The following is a 16,898-nucleotide window of genomic DNA, read 5'->3' as shown; positions in this document are numbered from 1 at the left end:
CATCACTGAGACCAGAGAGTGACTCAATGAGAGCATCACACAACACACTAATCAATGCAGTGCTCTTCTGTGGAGAACTTTATCTAGGCCTGTGACGAGAACAACAGAACTGCCCCACTGTCATCCCAGTTCTACACCAACTTTTATCATGAGGATTACCATTCAGGTAACATCTTCCGCTCACAGCAGCAGTAAACTGACAATAGATCACCAATCTATATATAAGTTTTATCTCTCTGTGCTGACTGTTATAGAAGGACAATATTTAATAAGTCGTTTTCAGAGGTATAGTACTGCTGAAATGAAAAAGAAAAAACAGCTAAAAATTCTAAAAAGAAACCCCGTTTTCTATGAATACTGAGTTTAAAAAAATACCCTTTTTCTAACAGAAGTGTCACTTTAACTTCGTATTAGGTTCTTCATCTGGACTGCTCTCCATTGGAGCCCCATGGGGTCACATCAGAGATGGTAGCCATGTACAGTTATACAAGTTATGACAGGAACAAACTTTTCCATAAGACAACAGATCTGGGAATATTTCCTATGAAATGTATTGAGTTGTGAACACTGAACCATTATGCGCTGAGCAGACTTCCCACACAAAGAACATTTCTCAAATGAGACAAACTTGGAACACAATCCTTCACCGTAATAAAGGCTGAGAAAATTTCAAGGTGCTGCTTAGCTTAAGGCTTTCAGTGCAGTCTCTTCAAGGACCTGGCACTGCAGTCTAGGTGACATTTAATGACATGTCAACATCTGCACAAAGAATTATTGATGTGCCATGTTAAAGAGGCACTCAGCTTGCAGAGGCTGCCGTGCGTCTGCACCGAGGTACCATCTATCTCATCTGACATCAAAGTACAAGCGGTAGAAAGTTTGAACACCTTTGAAAATGATTCTTCAGGAGGATCTGAGGGGGGCACTGGAGCTGCATCTGCAATTCCTTTGACTCTTTAATTTCCCTAAAGACCTCCGGTAATTTCCATGGGATTTATAGAGAGAGAACAACACAGAAATCTATCTACCTGTGATGAGCTTTGGGTTTTATTTTCTGTGCACCAAGATAGAGAGTTCTCTATGAGAATGGAGCTTGACGTTTGATGGTATTGGAGTGATATGTGAGCAGACGTGATGTCATGGAGTCTACCATATGTACATCAGCAGACCCATGGAAACCAATTAGGAGTTAGATATAGCTACTAGATGTACCTATAGGGTGAGGTGCACAACTCTCTATGGGTCCACCTTGTCTTTGTGAACATCCCGCAACAGTAAGCAGCATAGAGTGAGTTCAGATCTGGGTTTTATTCTATTAGAAACCTTCTAGCTAAAAAAAAACAACCTGAAAAATTATGAAGCAGCCCAGAGCAGGGGGTTTCTGCAAATGTATAACCAAGCATGGATGGCACACCCAGGGTTAACACCCTGGCTCAGCTCTTGTAGGAGGTTTGATTCATCCCCAGCTTGGTTAGAGAGTCTAGACTGCATTTTGGGAGAGAGAGAGGAAGCTGTGACTTGTGCTCCCTCTTCTAAGGCCCAAAAAACTACAGAGACTCACCGATCTCTGCATGACCTACAGAAGGAGAGAAGGAGAAAGACAAAGGAGTGAACTAGAGGACCTAGAGCCTACATGGCTGAACATTGGAGTCAGTAAGGTAACATGCTACCGAAAGCTGCTAAGACTTGCAATGAGGGGATTTGGGTTAAGACACCCTTCATACCTGGACACAACTTGGCCAGTCGTATCTCTACAATTCTGCATTCCTCAGTGAACATTACAGCCACCATTGCACGAGTCCTTGCCTAAATGCATACATCGGTATCTGGGAAGAATTGCACTGTGTACAGTTGGAACTGTGTTTTGCTACCATTGGATGTACTACAACTCATATTTTGTACTACAGTAAAGAGAGGCATTTATTCTGTTAAATCTGGACTGGTTACTGACTCCGGCAGCGGCCATTGCACTCTACATGTCCTCCCTTGCACCCATACAAACACCTAACATCATTGACACCCCAACTACCATCTGGCAGGAGCCCCAGAATTGGAGGATGAAAGGGTTCACCCTACTTTCACTACATAGCCCTAGGGAGTAACGGTGGAAGGAAAGCCACTACCACTCCCATCCTCCACTCTTTCATGATTTTCATCCTAGAATGGAGATGATTAGCAGAGATGTAGCCGCGATGTGGTCAGGCCCATGTTCTGTTTTGCTCCTGACCCTCTGCTTGTTTACCTCTCCCTACCCGCATGCTGCCTACCCCGACCTTATGTCCGAAGCAGGTTCCTCACGTCCTTCTTGTCTTCCTAATGTAATGACTTTTCTTACTCTTTGTTTTGCCTTTCCGACAAAATGGAATCAAGTTTAACTCCATTTTAATGACTGCTCGAACATGAAAATCTGCATAACAGCCACCTGTTAGCATGATATTAGACCGCACAGCCGTGTCATGCAGCGATCACATCTGTGCATGGAGATAAGAAGACGCAATTATCAGCGCTCGTCTGGCCAACTAATTAACCCATTAAAGGAGTAGATGAGATGGTGAAAATAACATTTTAATAGATAAAAGGTATACAACGTAAAGGCAGAAAAATTAAAGCAAGCTTCAGTGGAATCACCACAGATCAGTCCTAAGAGCTAAAGATGTAGCAGAGCTGAGCCTTGGCAAGATCCCAATGTGTTACTTATGGTTTTACACAGGACTGCAAGTGGCAAGGTGATGCTCCCTCCACTCACAAACGCAAAAATAATGTAGCTCCAGAAAGTTTATGATCATTTCAGCTCTGCTACATCTGCAAATTAAATTTCCAATAGACAGATGGGCCGATGCCTCTAAATAAAGAATATTTTGCTCTAGTACATTTTTAGGACTAAATCTATAATAAAATGACTTGTGGAGGAAAAGTCTTATTAGGAAAATAGCGATTTCAGAGAGTAATAAGGAAGTATTGATTATGAGATTGAAATCTGGCATCTGATGCATGGGGCCTTTATGGTAAGTACAGTAACATGGTAGGTGTATCTTGCAGATGGAGTGTTCTTTGGTGTAGTATTTGTAATTGGTGTCAAAATCTTGTATTTATGAGCATTCAGTCAGTGCAAGGCTGGATTTACAGCCAGTGATTATCGTGAGCGTCAGATAATGGGGTTAATTGCTGCACAAGTGTAAATGGTCATAACGACTGGAACCATCAGATTTAGAAGATTTCTGTCTTCCACAAAGACTGGTGCAAAAATGATTGTTGCTTATTTAAAGGGGCATGGCTATGGGGTGTCAGAGGTGGCAGTCACACCTAGGCCCTGGAGCCTGAGGAGGCCCAAAGCCCCTCTGCCACATATGAAGACATGAAATGGCACGTGGTATATAAGAGAGTACTCCTCCGTGCCAGAGATTACTCCACTGTGCTACATACATCTGTGCTAGAGATTACTCCACTGTGCTACATACATCTGTGCTAGAGATTACTCCTCTGTGCTACATACATCTGTGCTAGAGATTACTTCTCTGTGCTACATGCATCTGTGCTAGAGATTACTCCTCTGTGCTACATACATCTGTGCTAGAGATTACTCCTCTCTGCTAGAGATTACTTCACTGTGCTACATACATCTGTGCTAGAGATTACTTCTCTGTGCTAGAGATTACTCATCTGTGCTAGAGATTATTCCACTGTGCTAGAGATTATTCCACTGTGCTAGAGATTAGTGATGAGCGGGAGGTGCCATATTCGATTTCTCGATATTTCACGAATATTCGATTGAATATTCGTCTTATATTCGTCGATCAAATGTTCGTCATTATGCTATTTATCGCGAATAATATGCGATTTAATTAATCGCGTATTGCGTATTCTAAAAAACAAAGTTATAGCAATATAGCGAATATTCGTAAAATACACATATAGACTGCAATTTCACTAATGTAGTGCTATAAAATTGGACAAAAAAAATAAAGATTATAGCACTTCATTAGTGAAATTTCAGTCTATATGTGTAATTTACGAATATTCGCTATGTTGCTAAATATTCTTGTCTTACAATATGACGAATATTCTAAAAAACAAATATATAGCACTATATCACATATATTCGTTTTTTAGAATATTCCTTTTTTCCCCCCAATTAGTACAGTTATTGCACTTCGGCATACTCCTCCCCGACAAGCGTCCACGTCACCATGGAAATGCCTGGTGGTTAGAATATACCATCGGATCTGAGTTAGATCGTGAAAACTCAGATCCGATGGTATATTCTAACTACCAGGCGTTCCCATGTGTATACAGCACCCCACAGAATGCAGTATAGCACCCTATAGTATATAGCACCCCACAGTATGCAGTATAGCACCCTATAGTATACAGAACCCCACAGTATGCAATATATCACCCTATAGTACACAGCACCCCATGGTATGCAGTAAAGCAACCTATAGTATACAGTACCCCACAGTATGCAATATATAGTATAGCACCCCACAGTATACAATGTCCCACAGTATATAGTACCCACAGTATGTAATACATAGTATGCAGTATAGCATCCTATAGCATACAGTATAGCACCCTACAGTATACAGCACACTACATTATACAGCACCCACAGTATACAGTAGAGCAGTATAGCACTCTACAATATACAGCACCCCACAGTATACAGCACCCCACAATATACAGCACCCTACAGTATACAGCTCCCCATAGTATACAATAGAGCAGTATAGCACCCCACAATATACAGCACCCCACAGTACACAGCACACCACAGTATACAGTAGAGAAGTATAGCACCCCACAATATACAGCACCCCACAGTATACAGCACCACACAGTATACAGCACCCACAGTATACAGCACCCCACAGTATACAGCACCCCACAGCATACAGTAGAGCAGTAGCGCACACCACAATATACAGCATGATGATGTCATCTAAGGTCCTTTCTCCTAAGAGAATCATGGCTCTCACTCTCTCACAGCCCGGCCCCCCTCCAGGCACTCCAATTGTGGGCAGTGGCCAGCGGGGCTCAAGAGGCAGTTGCCTTGGGCCCCCCAGGAGCAACTGGGTCCGGGGCAGCTGCCCCTTTTTCCCCGCGTTAAAGACGGCCCTGGAGAGTAATCATTGATGCTAGCGATTACACATCTGTGCTAAAGATTACTTTCCTGTGCTAGAGATTACTTCCCTGTGCGAAAGATTACTCCTCTGTTCTAGAGAGTACTCATCAATGCTAGAGATTAGTGATGAGAGGCAGGGGCTATATTAGAATTCGCAATATTTCACGAATATTTGGGCAAATATTTGTCATTCGCGAATTCAAGATTATTTTCTTGATTGGAAAAAACTGCCAATGTAATATTCACGTAATGCGCGAGAAATACAGGCGTGGATCACTTTTGCTACATTTTCCAAGCTGCTAGAAGTTTCCTGAGACTGGATAAAATGATTGGCACGGCAGAACATTAAAAATGGCTTTATATGCAGTTAGAGTGCTCCAATATATTTGCGATTGCACTAATCGGCACTAATGATGCAAATATTTTGCGAATACTTGAAACTTCACATTTTAGCAGGTCAGTATGTATGTATGAACAGCAGAACCTATCACACAGTATACAGTATACAGCACACTACATTATACAGCACCCTGCACTGCAACAGCTACACTATAACAGGATATAACCTGCACTGACGATCTCCCACTAACTATCTGCATTATATATATATATATATATATATATAAAAGTTAACTAACTAACTATCTATCTAATGTAATTAAACAGTAAAGCACAGAGCACAGCAATGACACTGCTATCTCTCTCTCTCTTTCAGAACTCCATAAAACAGCAGAAAATGGCTTCTGGGGAGGTTCTTATATAGTAAGGGGTAGGCAACTTTCCTATTGGTTGCTAGGGATGTTGCCATCTCAGACAAAGACATTGCAGCCTTCTTATTGGCCCACAAGCAAGAAGGGAGGTTACTGATGAAAAAGAATCTAGAATATTCAAAATTACAAATATATATCACTATATTCTAAATATTCATGAATTCTCGAAGTGCCGATATTCGCGATTTGAATATTTGCACCTAACGCTACTACAGATGACTCCTCTGTGCTAGAGATTATTCCTCTGTTCTAGACATTACTCCTTTGTGATAAAGATGATTATAGGGAACACTTCGTGTGCCCAAATGGATTTCTTCCGACTGCTGTGTTGCGGTCGTGACAATTTGCTGGTCACAATGAGATCTCGTTCATTCTTATTAGTTGCGATGGAGGAAACACTAAGCTTTGATCTTTGCGTTGTGGGCAGAGTCGCCATGTAGCTCTAGCCTAAATGTTCACACATGTGCCCACCATTTTTAAGTGTTGCCCATTGCACTGATTTAAACCACGCTGAATGCTGAAATCATCCCGATGCGGTGCATCCTGCTATGCATTGACATGAGAGGAGTCTTTTTATGCCTTTTAGATGTGGGTAAAGACGAGTGCAGCATCAATGACCTGAATCTAATATTCCAGTACGCCTCACCCTCCGGCTTCCCACCTCTATACTTTAGGCATTCATTTTCATCTTCTTTATAGATACCTTTTGCAATGGGCTTTGTTTCCAACCTTCAAGGCATTGACTTACTACTGTACACATGAATGGGATGCCGCGCGGACTGTCAACGTGCGTGTAATTTTCATACTATGCGTCATGCATCTTTGAAGTCATCTGCTACGAAATAAATGAAAAAGAATCCGATGAAGTCACTGTATGGTAAGTTGCGCGCAATTTCTGTGAACATCGGGTAGAGACATTAAAGGATTAAAAAGGTACAGAATAGAAGTGGAGCCTAAACCTGGCCCTAAACATTAGAGTATGGCTGCATGGTGCTTCCCTAATAACAATTCATACACAGGAGTCTATCATTACATGTTCTGCTGAGGTATTCCTATCTCAGACATACGGGCAGGATATGCCATAAAGGTCTAAGAGATGCAGGTTTCAGCTCTGGCACCCCCATTTATTTCTAGCCCCCGACCCCATCCTGATAGGCAGGCTATGCTAGGACTTTTCCATAACTCCTTTCACTTGGATGGAAGTTGTGGAAACAGGTGCCCTCTTGAACCACCGCATACAGGTAGATCAGGCATACAGGAAGGTCAGGGTCCAGGAGGCCTCATTCTACAGATTAGTGCAGATCCCAGAAGAGAAAGTTATGGCATATGCCATAAATGTCTAATATGGAAATTTCATATCTATCTATCTATCTATCTATCTATCTAATATCTGTCTATCTATCTATTGGTCATCTATCTAATATTTGTCTATTGTAGGAAGGCGCAAGGGTCCGTCGTTGATGGAAGGTATGTATCACTGAGGTTCCTGGCCTCGGTGAAGTAAGAGCCGGTATTTTCAGGTGTCAGCAGTAGCTAATGCTGATTGACACTTTGCTATTTTAGTATGGCTGTATAGCTGATGCGGGACAGCTCTTACTGGGAGTAGTTAAAGTGCTGGGTGGGTGACTACTCCCCACGTTCCAGGCCGGGTCTTGACTGGCCTATAAAAAACCCAGCCGGCAGTGTCAGCTGGGTGTGATTACCTATCTCTGACAGAGGAGCTCTGGCAATCGCTGGTGTGGGAACTGAGCCCTGTGCTGGGCTGAAAAGCTGAGACCTGTGTGTTGGGAGAACAGGCCACCTAAAGCCTGCATTTTGACTGCTGGAGGCAGAACCACTAACAAGGTGACGTTTTTTGTTATGCACAAACTTTCTACTCAGTGTGAACAAACACCAACCCTGAAAAGAGTGTTTTTTGTTTGACCTTATGTGTGAATAAACACGGACATTTAAATTACAAACTTGTAATTTGCCTCTGTACTTTGCCTCCATTATCTATCTATCTATCTATCTATCTATCTATCTATCTATCTATCTATCTGATATCTATCTATCTATCTATCTATCTAATACCAAAGTTGTGAGCAGCACAGCAGCAAGATATGTAGTAGAGTGACAGCGGCTACGGAGGAGATCCAACACCCAGACAAGTAAAGAAAAAAATTCCACGGCACTCCCAAAAAGTTAATCAAACAAAAAGTGCTTTAATCACCAGACCTTGATATTTCAGTCCTTCTATCTATCTATGTATCTTTCTATCTATCTATCTATCTATCTATCTATCTATCTATCTATCTATCTATCTATCTATCTAATATTTCCCAAAACGTCGCTATTTGACACTGGGTGAATAAACCACGTTGATTCCTTGACCTTACTGGAGTGCTGCTGGCTTCTTTGTACTTTCTCTATCTAATATCTATCTATCCATCCATTTATAGCATGTATTAGTATATAATAATATATAAATAATATATCATTTTGCATGCATGTATTACCTAGGAGTCAGGCTACGCCTGCATTTTGGTCCAGAAAAACAAACTGATCTAGAAAATATGGCTACTTGTGTATTCCGTGTTTTTCTCAATCTCTTGAATAGAAAGGGCTGTTCTCGTCTATAAATATGGAGACAAATAGGACATGTTCTATAACTGGCAGAACAGCAAGGGATGCTATAAAAGAAAATACAGAAATGTGCATGGTCCCACCGAAATGAGTGGGTGATTGTGCTGTCTGCACTGAAATAGACTCAGGTTGTGTGCATGAGGCCTTAGACTAAAGGTCTCAGTAAAAGTCTCAGTACCTGATTGCAGGGGGCTTACTTCCAGTCTTGTAAGATGCAATAATGCCAAATTTAACAATGCTGCATCATTTTCAGCTGCCCAAAAGGTAATATAACGCCATTTACAGTAAGTCTCTGCAATCTTATTCACCTGCATTATTTAGTGGACTTGGACCCTGCAGCCATAAATCTGAGCGCCACATAAACATGCATATCTTCCGGCATGCAAGATGTTTATTTCCAATATACATGGCCTAATTACTCTTTAGCCTGAGAATAAATCGGTTTTATGGGGGCGTTTTACACCACCGCTACCTTTCCTCTCACCCACACTAATCCAAAAGATAGCAAAACGGTCTTATTTCTATAGCGTCCCTGCCTCAGCTCCAGCTTCATCTCCGAGGGACGACTGTACAATAAGATAAGAGCAGAGTTATTGTTTATGTGACTGATTGGCATATCCGAACACCCAGGAGGGATGAGGGAATGTTCCCGTGCATATTTTTGGAAAATAGATGTCAGAAGACGGTGTCAGACATTTTCTAGAAGGCAACCTGGATCATGGGCAGGCTTATAAAATATATTTAGGAAAAAAAGGGGGTTATGTTATGTTACACAGTTTATTTATCTGGATGCATGCTACCGGCCGACCAGAAGTAGTTACATGTGCAGAAAGGAAAGATGTATGAAACTGTTTAAAAAGAAAAACTGCCATGATTGTCCATGGCAACCAATGACAGCGCAGCTTTCATTTTGCAAGAGTACTGTTAGAAATTAAAGGTGCGCTGTGATAGGTGGCTATGGGCAACAGGTAGAGTTTTGTAAATGTCTAATTTGACCTAGGCTTCAATACTGACATATAGCAGCTTTACAGCTAAAACACATTGTGACGCCCCACCAATGACAAAAAGAGCTGCTACACCCCAGAAATTCGTACAATATTGTAGTTGGTGACTCGGTGGCATGTAAGCCCCACCCCTGAGAATGCCCCAAAGGAGGCTGGTACTGTCAGTTTATGGAGGGAACTTACATAAGTCCTACCCTTTTCACTCTCTTAGAAAATTAGGGACAGTCCCTGCAAATTTGGGACAGCTATGGAAATGATGGCGGTCATTTATCAAACTAGTGTAAAGTAGAAGTGGCTTAGTTGCCCATAGCACCCAATCAGATTCCACCTTTTATTTTCCAAAGGAGCTGTCAAAAATGAAAGGTGAAATCTGCACACCAGTTTTATAAATGAACTCCTAGATGCCATCAATATATTATGACTAGAGATGAGCGAATTTCTCAAAAATTTGATTCGGTCGAATTTTCCAAAACGATTTGATTCGATCCGAATTAATTTGTGGTAAATCGTGTTAAAAAACTGCTTTTTCCTGGCTGCAGAGAGCCTGCATAGGGGTGTAGAACACTGTGCTTTGCAATAACACGCATAGGGAGTCTGCTGTGGTAGTGAAATAATACTGTGAGTCAGTATGACATACAGATGACAGGCGTCACTTTTAGAATCACTGCACACTTCACTTATTTGGGCAGTTATGGGGCCAAAACTGACCAAATAACTAAAGAGTGAACTCAGCCTTACAGGTCAATGTTATCATCAGGTATAAAGATCCGTGCAGAGGCCCAAGATCCTACTGTAGCGTGGAAGAGCGCACTTCTTTTACACCGTCGTCAGGTGATTCCACATAGATGTCTACAGAACCTGTTCTATTAAATGCTTATATAGTACAAGTAGAGCCCCCTTGACAGAGTGGAGAGGGTGTCAACAATAAGTTTGTGTTCACGTCACTGATTATATTGCCCTTCCTCTGATCCGTCAGAATAATAACCCCAAAAAAACGGATCCTGTCTGTAGACCAGCCGCCTTCACTCCATCAGCATTTGGCCAGTAATCCATCAGTATTGCTAATGCCAAAAAAACCAGGAATGGATCCAAAACAGAGATGACACGTGAATGGAATATTTGCTTGTCTTCTGTGTTTTGTACCCACTCCTGCTTTTGGCTACCAAATCATATGCCAATTCTGATGGGACCATACAGGCCTTACAGCTGCTACACAGACAGGATCCGTTGTGTGTCTCATTTTTCCTTCCTTCTGAAAGATCAGAAGAAGGGTCAAATAAATGATGATGTCAACCAGGCCAAAAAGGAAAAACAGTGGCCCAGTCATGGAGTAGGAACAGCATGATAAATCCACAGAGTGGCCCAATGACATAGTGTGGAGGTGGCAGCAGCATCAGAAGACCACAGAGTGGCAAGGTGACATAGTGTGGAGGTGGCAACAGCATCAGGAGACCACAGAGTGGCAAGGTGACATAGTGTTGAGGTAGCATCAGCATCAGGAGTCCACAGAGTGGCAAGGTGACATAGTGTGGAGGTGGCAGCATCAGGAGACCACAGAGTGGCAAGGTGACATAGTGTTGAGGTAACAGCAGCATCAGGAGACCACAGAGTGGCAAGGTGACATAGTGTGGAGGTGGCAGCAGCATCAGGAGACCAGAGAGTGGCAGGGTGACATAGTGTGGAGGTGGCAGCTGCATCAGGAGACCACAGAGTGGCACAATGACAGAGTGCGGAGGTAGCAGCAGCATCAGGAGACCTCAGAGTGGCAAGGAGACATAGTGTGAAGGTAGCAGCAGCATCAGAAGACTACAGAGTGGCACAATGACATAGTGTGGAGGTGGCAGCAGCATCAGGAGACCACAGAGTGGCAAAATGACAGAGTGTGGAGGTGGCAGCAGCTTCAGAAGACCACAGAGTGGCAAGGTGACATAGTGTGGAGGTAGCAGCAGCAGCATTAGGAGGCCATGAACTGGCACAATGACAGAGTGTGAAGGTGGCAGCAGCATGAGGAAGCCACAGAGTGACAAGGTGACATAGTGTTGAGGTAGCAGCAGCAGCAGGAGACCACAGAGTGGCCCAATGACATAGTGTGGAGGTGGCAGCAGCATCAGGAGACCAGAGAGTGGGAAGGTGGCATAGTGTGAAGGTGGCAGCAGCATCAGGAGACCACAGAGTGGCAAGGTGACATAGTGTGGAGGTGGCAGCAGCATCAGGAAACCACAGAGTGGCACAATGACAGGGTGTGGAGGTGGCATCAGCAGCATGAGGAGGCCACAGAGCGGCAAGGTGACATAGTGTTGAGGTAGCAGCAGCATCAGGAGACCACAGAGTGGCAAGGTGACATAGTGTTGAGGTGGCAGCAGCATCAGGAGACCACAGATGTGTGGCATCAGGCAGGTGGCAGCATCAGAATAGTAACTGAGGAAGGTATCTAGAAGAAACTAATCTCTTCTGTCAATGTTTGGGTGAGGCAGCATGGATGATCTATTCTGATGCATCAGGCATTGGAGGGGGGGAATCCTGGCTGATCCACGCCTGATTCATCTTGACAAATGTCAGTCTCTCTACATTTTGGGTGGACAGGCGAGTTCTCCGTAGGGTAATTATGTCCGCCGCGGCACTAAACATCCACTCTGATGCCACACTACTGTCTGGGCAGGACAGATTTTCCAGGGCAAACTCGGCCAGTTGCGGCCACAAATCCAGTTTGGCTGCCCAGTAGTCTAGCGGATCTTCAATGACAGCTGACAGGGTGCACTCCAAGTATGCCACCACCTGCTGGTTCAGGTTCTGCTCTATGTCTAGATGATGGTTTCTTCACTATGCGGGTGAAGAAAGCTGCTCATCAGCGATGAAGGTACCACGTCTCCAGTCCCCTGACCCAGTGGCGTACATAGAAAAGTAAGGGCCCCATAGCAAGGATCTAACCAGGCCCCCCACACAGGACAGAAGGTTTTCTGCCTAAACCCCTTTCAATGACCCACTGCCTCATTTGCTAAAAGTTGTTCCTTTAGAGGGTAGAGTCCTGACCAAGTTTTCATATCCAGTAGAAGAGGAGATAATCCAACTAAGACTGGGCCCCCTTACGACTAAGGGTCTAGTACCCGAAACGCGTCAACTTGTCTTATGTACCAAGTGGCTGTCTGCTGTAAATGAATATTGAATAAAGAAGGAGTTTTAAAGAGGATCTTCATTTGCATCCGGAACCATTTCTTTCCAAGTTTTTTGCTGGGCCCCCTTTTGCCCTGGGCCCCATAGCAGTTGCATGGTCTGCCGCTATGGTAGTTACGCCCCTGCCCTGACCAGCCAGATTTCCAGCATATTTTCCAGGGTATGAATCAGTGGAATGACGTTGTTCATCCCGTAGTCCTGGTGACTGACAAATAAAGTGGCCTCCTCAAAGGGCACGAGCAAACGTCAGGTGTCACGCATGAGCTGCCACTGGCTAATATCGAAGTTACAAAGGGGAGTAACTGTCCACCAGTATCATCAAGAAATCGTTTATGGCCTTTCTCTGTTCGTACAGTTGGTCCAACATACGCAGGGTGGAATTCCAATGGGTGGAAACGTCACGTATCAGCTTATGTTGGGGGACTCCTTTCTGCCGCTGTAACTCAAGGAGGGTGTGCTTGGCAGTGTACGAGTGGCTGAAGGGCATGCAAAGTTTCCTGGCTATTTTTAGGATGTTTTGCAGATGGGTGTAAGACTTCAGAAAACGCTTGACAAGATAGAACACATGCGCCATGCAGGGCGCATGGCTCAGTCCTCCTTGATGCAGCGCTGAAAGCATGTTCTTCTCGTTGTCGGTCACCGTAGTTCCGATTTTGAGTTGTCGCAGAAAAAGCCAGAATTTGATTTCTTGATGAAGGACACGGAACAGTTCCTCCCCTGTGTGACTCCGATCGCCCAGGCAAACTATGTGCAGAACCGCGTGACACCGCTGTGCCCTGCACATGTGGTATGCTGGTGGCGCACTGTGAATTGTCCCTGCAGTGGAGGCTGAGGACAAGGTGAAGGATGAGGAGGCAGAGGCGGCCATTGTCGCAGGACCAACAGCGTGAGAATGTGGAGGCGGAAGCGGCGTCACCTGGCCAAGTTGCTGGTTTGGTTGGGCAGGAACCACATTTACCCAGTGGGCCGTAAAGGACATATATTGTCCTTGACCGTAGTTACAGCTCCACACGTCTGCGCTGCCGTGCACTTTGGCAAACACCGATAGGCTCAAGAACTGGCCCACCTTCTGTTCTACATATGTGTGCAGGGCTGGTACTGCCTTTTTGTCAAAGAAATGACGGCCTGGGACTCTCCACCTCAGCTCGGCACAAGCCATAAGTTCTCTGAAAGGTAGTGTAGAGTCCACCACTTGAAAAGGGAGGGACAGCAGTACCAGCAACTTGGCCAGGAGCACGTTCAGCTTCTGCGTCGTTGGATGAGTATCTTGGCAATTTCTTTGGTGATCGATTGCTAATGGAATGACTGACTAGGAGGAGGAGCAGCAGGAGCATCAGGACCAGCAGATGATGGGAAGGACAGAAAGCTTCCTTCGGCTGAGGTAGTGGAGCCTTGACTGCCTGAAATCGGGTGCATGCCACTGGGTGATGCAGCGGTTGCTGTGGCAGGCTGGACCACCACATTGGAGCCACGGTTCTCCCAGTCCACTTTATTATGATGCTGCATATGTTGACGCAGGGCCGTGGTGCCAACATTGGCACCCTTGCCATGCTTCACCTTCTGTCCACAGATTAGACAAATGGCCATGTTCATCTCCCCCGGCGGCGTAACAAAAAGCTGCCACACCGCCGAGTAGGTGATTTTACCCTCAAAACTCTGCACTGACTGACTGCTACTGCCACTGCCTCTGTGAACCCCTGCACCACTACTTTCAGGCCAGTGAGCGAAGCAGGTGGTCTACCCCGGGCACGTTTGGCTCCCGACCTCCAACTGCTGCCATCCGGCTGACTCCCGGCCACGCTACCAACTTGCTGGCTCCGCCGATGCCTCATGTGCAAGCTGTCACCCTCTTCTCCTGATTATGATGAAGCCCCTTCTTCATCATCGAGTACTGTCTGACGATCACTGATGTCCTCCTCAATAGTCTCTGAGCCAGGAGCCTGACCGCTCACAACCCCAGCTCCCACGCCACTCTCCTCATCACTACTTGCCCCACTACCGAAGGAAGCGGCAGATGTCTCCTCCGGATCTTGGCTGACAGTAGCTGCTGACTGTCCTGTAGTAGCTCGTCCTTGCTGTATAGTGGAGCTGCGCCCACAGCATATAGTACTTCTCTGGCTGAGGGAACAGAAAAGGACAGAGACAGGTTGAGGACAGGTGAGGACACAGGGCCTGCTCCCGAGCCATGCCAACTAAGGGTTGTGTCTGACGAACCCGCGAGTCTTACAGGGAGTGCAGAATTATTAGGCAAGTTGTATTTTTGAGGATTAATTTTATTATTGAACAACAACCATGTTCTCAATGAACCCAAAAAACTCATTAATATCAAAGCTGAATATTTTTGGAAGTAGTTTTTAGTTTGTTTTTAGTTTTAGCTATTTTAGGGGGATATCTGTGTGTGCAGGTGACTATTACTGTGCATAATTATTAGGCAACTTAACAAAAAACAAATATATACCCATTTCAATTATTTATTTTTACCAGTGAAACCAATATAACATCTCAACATTCACAAATATACATTTCTGACATTCAAAAACAAAACAAAAACAAATCAGTGACCAATATAGCCACCTTTCTTTGCAAGGACACTCAAAAGCCTGCCATCCATGGATTCTGTCAGTGTTTTGATCTGTTCACCATCAACATTGCGTGCAGCAGCAACCACAGCCTCCCAGACACTGTTCAGAGAGGTGTACTGTTTTCCCTCCTTGTAAATCTCACATTTGATGATGGACCACAGGTTCTCAATGGGGTTCAGATCAGGTGAACAAGGAGGCCATGTATTTAGATTTTCTTCTTTTATACCCTTTCTTGCCAGCCACGCTGTGGAGTACTTGGACGCGTGTGATGGAGCATTGTCCTGCATGAAAATCATGTTTTTCTTGAAGGATGCAGACTTCTTCCTGTACCACTGCTTGAAGAAGGTGTCTTCCAGAAACTGGCAGTAGGACTGGGAGTTGAGCTTGACTCCATCCTCAACCCGAAAAGGCCCCACAAGCTCATCTTTGATGATACCAGCCCAAACCAGTACTCCACCTCCACCTTGCTGGCGTCTGAGTCGGACTGGAGCTCTCTGCCCTTTACCAATCCAGCCACGGGCCCATCCATCTGGCCCATCAAGACTCACTCTTATTTCATTAGTCTATAAAACCTTAGAAAAATCAGTCTTGAGATATTTCTTGGCCCAGTCTTGACGTTTCAGCTTGTGTGTCTTGTTCAGTGGTGGTCGTCTTTCAGCCTTTCTTACCTTGGCCATGTCTCTGAGTATTGCACACCTTGTGCTTTTGGGCACTCCAGTGATGTTGCAGCTCTGAAATATGGCCAAACTGGTGGCAAGTGGCATCTTGGCAGCTGCACGCTTGACTTTTCTCAGTTCATGGGCAGTTATTTTGCGCCTTGGGTTTTCCACACGCTTCTTGCGACCCTGTTGACTATTTTGAATGAAACGCTTGATTGTTCGATGATCACGCTTCAGAAGCCTTGCAATTTTAAGAGTGCTGCATCCCTCTGCAAGATATCTCACTATTTTTGACTTTTCTGAGCCTGTCAAGTCCTTCTTTTGACCCATTTTGCCAAAGGAAAGGAAGTTGCCTAATAATTATGCACACCTAATATAGGGTGTTGATGTCATTAGACCACACCCCTTCTCATTACAGAGATGCACATCACCTAATATGCTTAATTGGTAGTAGGCTTTCGAGCCTATACAGCTTGGAGTAAGACAACATGCATAAAGAGGATGATGTGGTCAAAATACTCATTTGCCTAATAATTCTGCACGCAGTGTAGCTGGGGTTGTCTGATGTAACTTGCGACGAAATCGAAGATCGAGTCAACCATTCAAGAACCACTGGGTTGCTGGTCAAGACACGAACGCTAGCTGACACTGGGAGCTCAGGCCTCTCTAAGTGACCCCTGCTGCCATGCCCCCTTGCTCTGCTGTGACCTGTGCCTGCGCCAGAAACATTTAGGCCTCTTCCACTCCCCTGTGTAGGACCTGTCACATCTCTGTCTGACATACTGTTTGATCAAAAAAGTAATGAAAAGGAAATTAATACACTCCAAAAAGAGCATTTTCTCACTTCACCACACAATGGCTAATAAGCCATATTTCTTTTTCCCCACCAATACATGGCAAAATGGCTTTAGAACATATAACTGCGGCCGTGAAAGGCAAATAAAGTTTTTTTTTTGCCACTAATA

The sequence above is a fragment of the Bufo bufo genome, chromosome 1, assembly GCF_905171765.1.
Source record: "Bufo bufo chromosome 1, aBufBuf1.1, whole genome shotgun sequence".
NCBI lineage: Eukaryota > Metazoa > Chordata > Amphibia > Anura > Bufonidae > Bufo > Bufo bufo.
The sequence above is the reverse complement of the archived record's forward strand: the minus strand, read 5'-3'. Positions refer to the sequence as shown.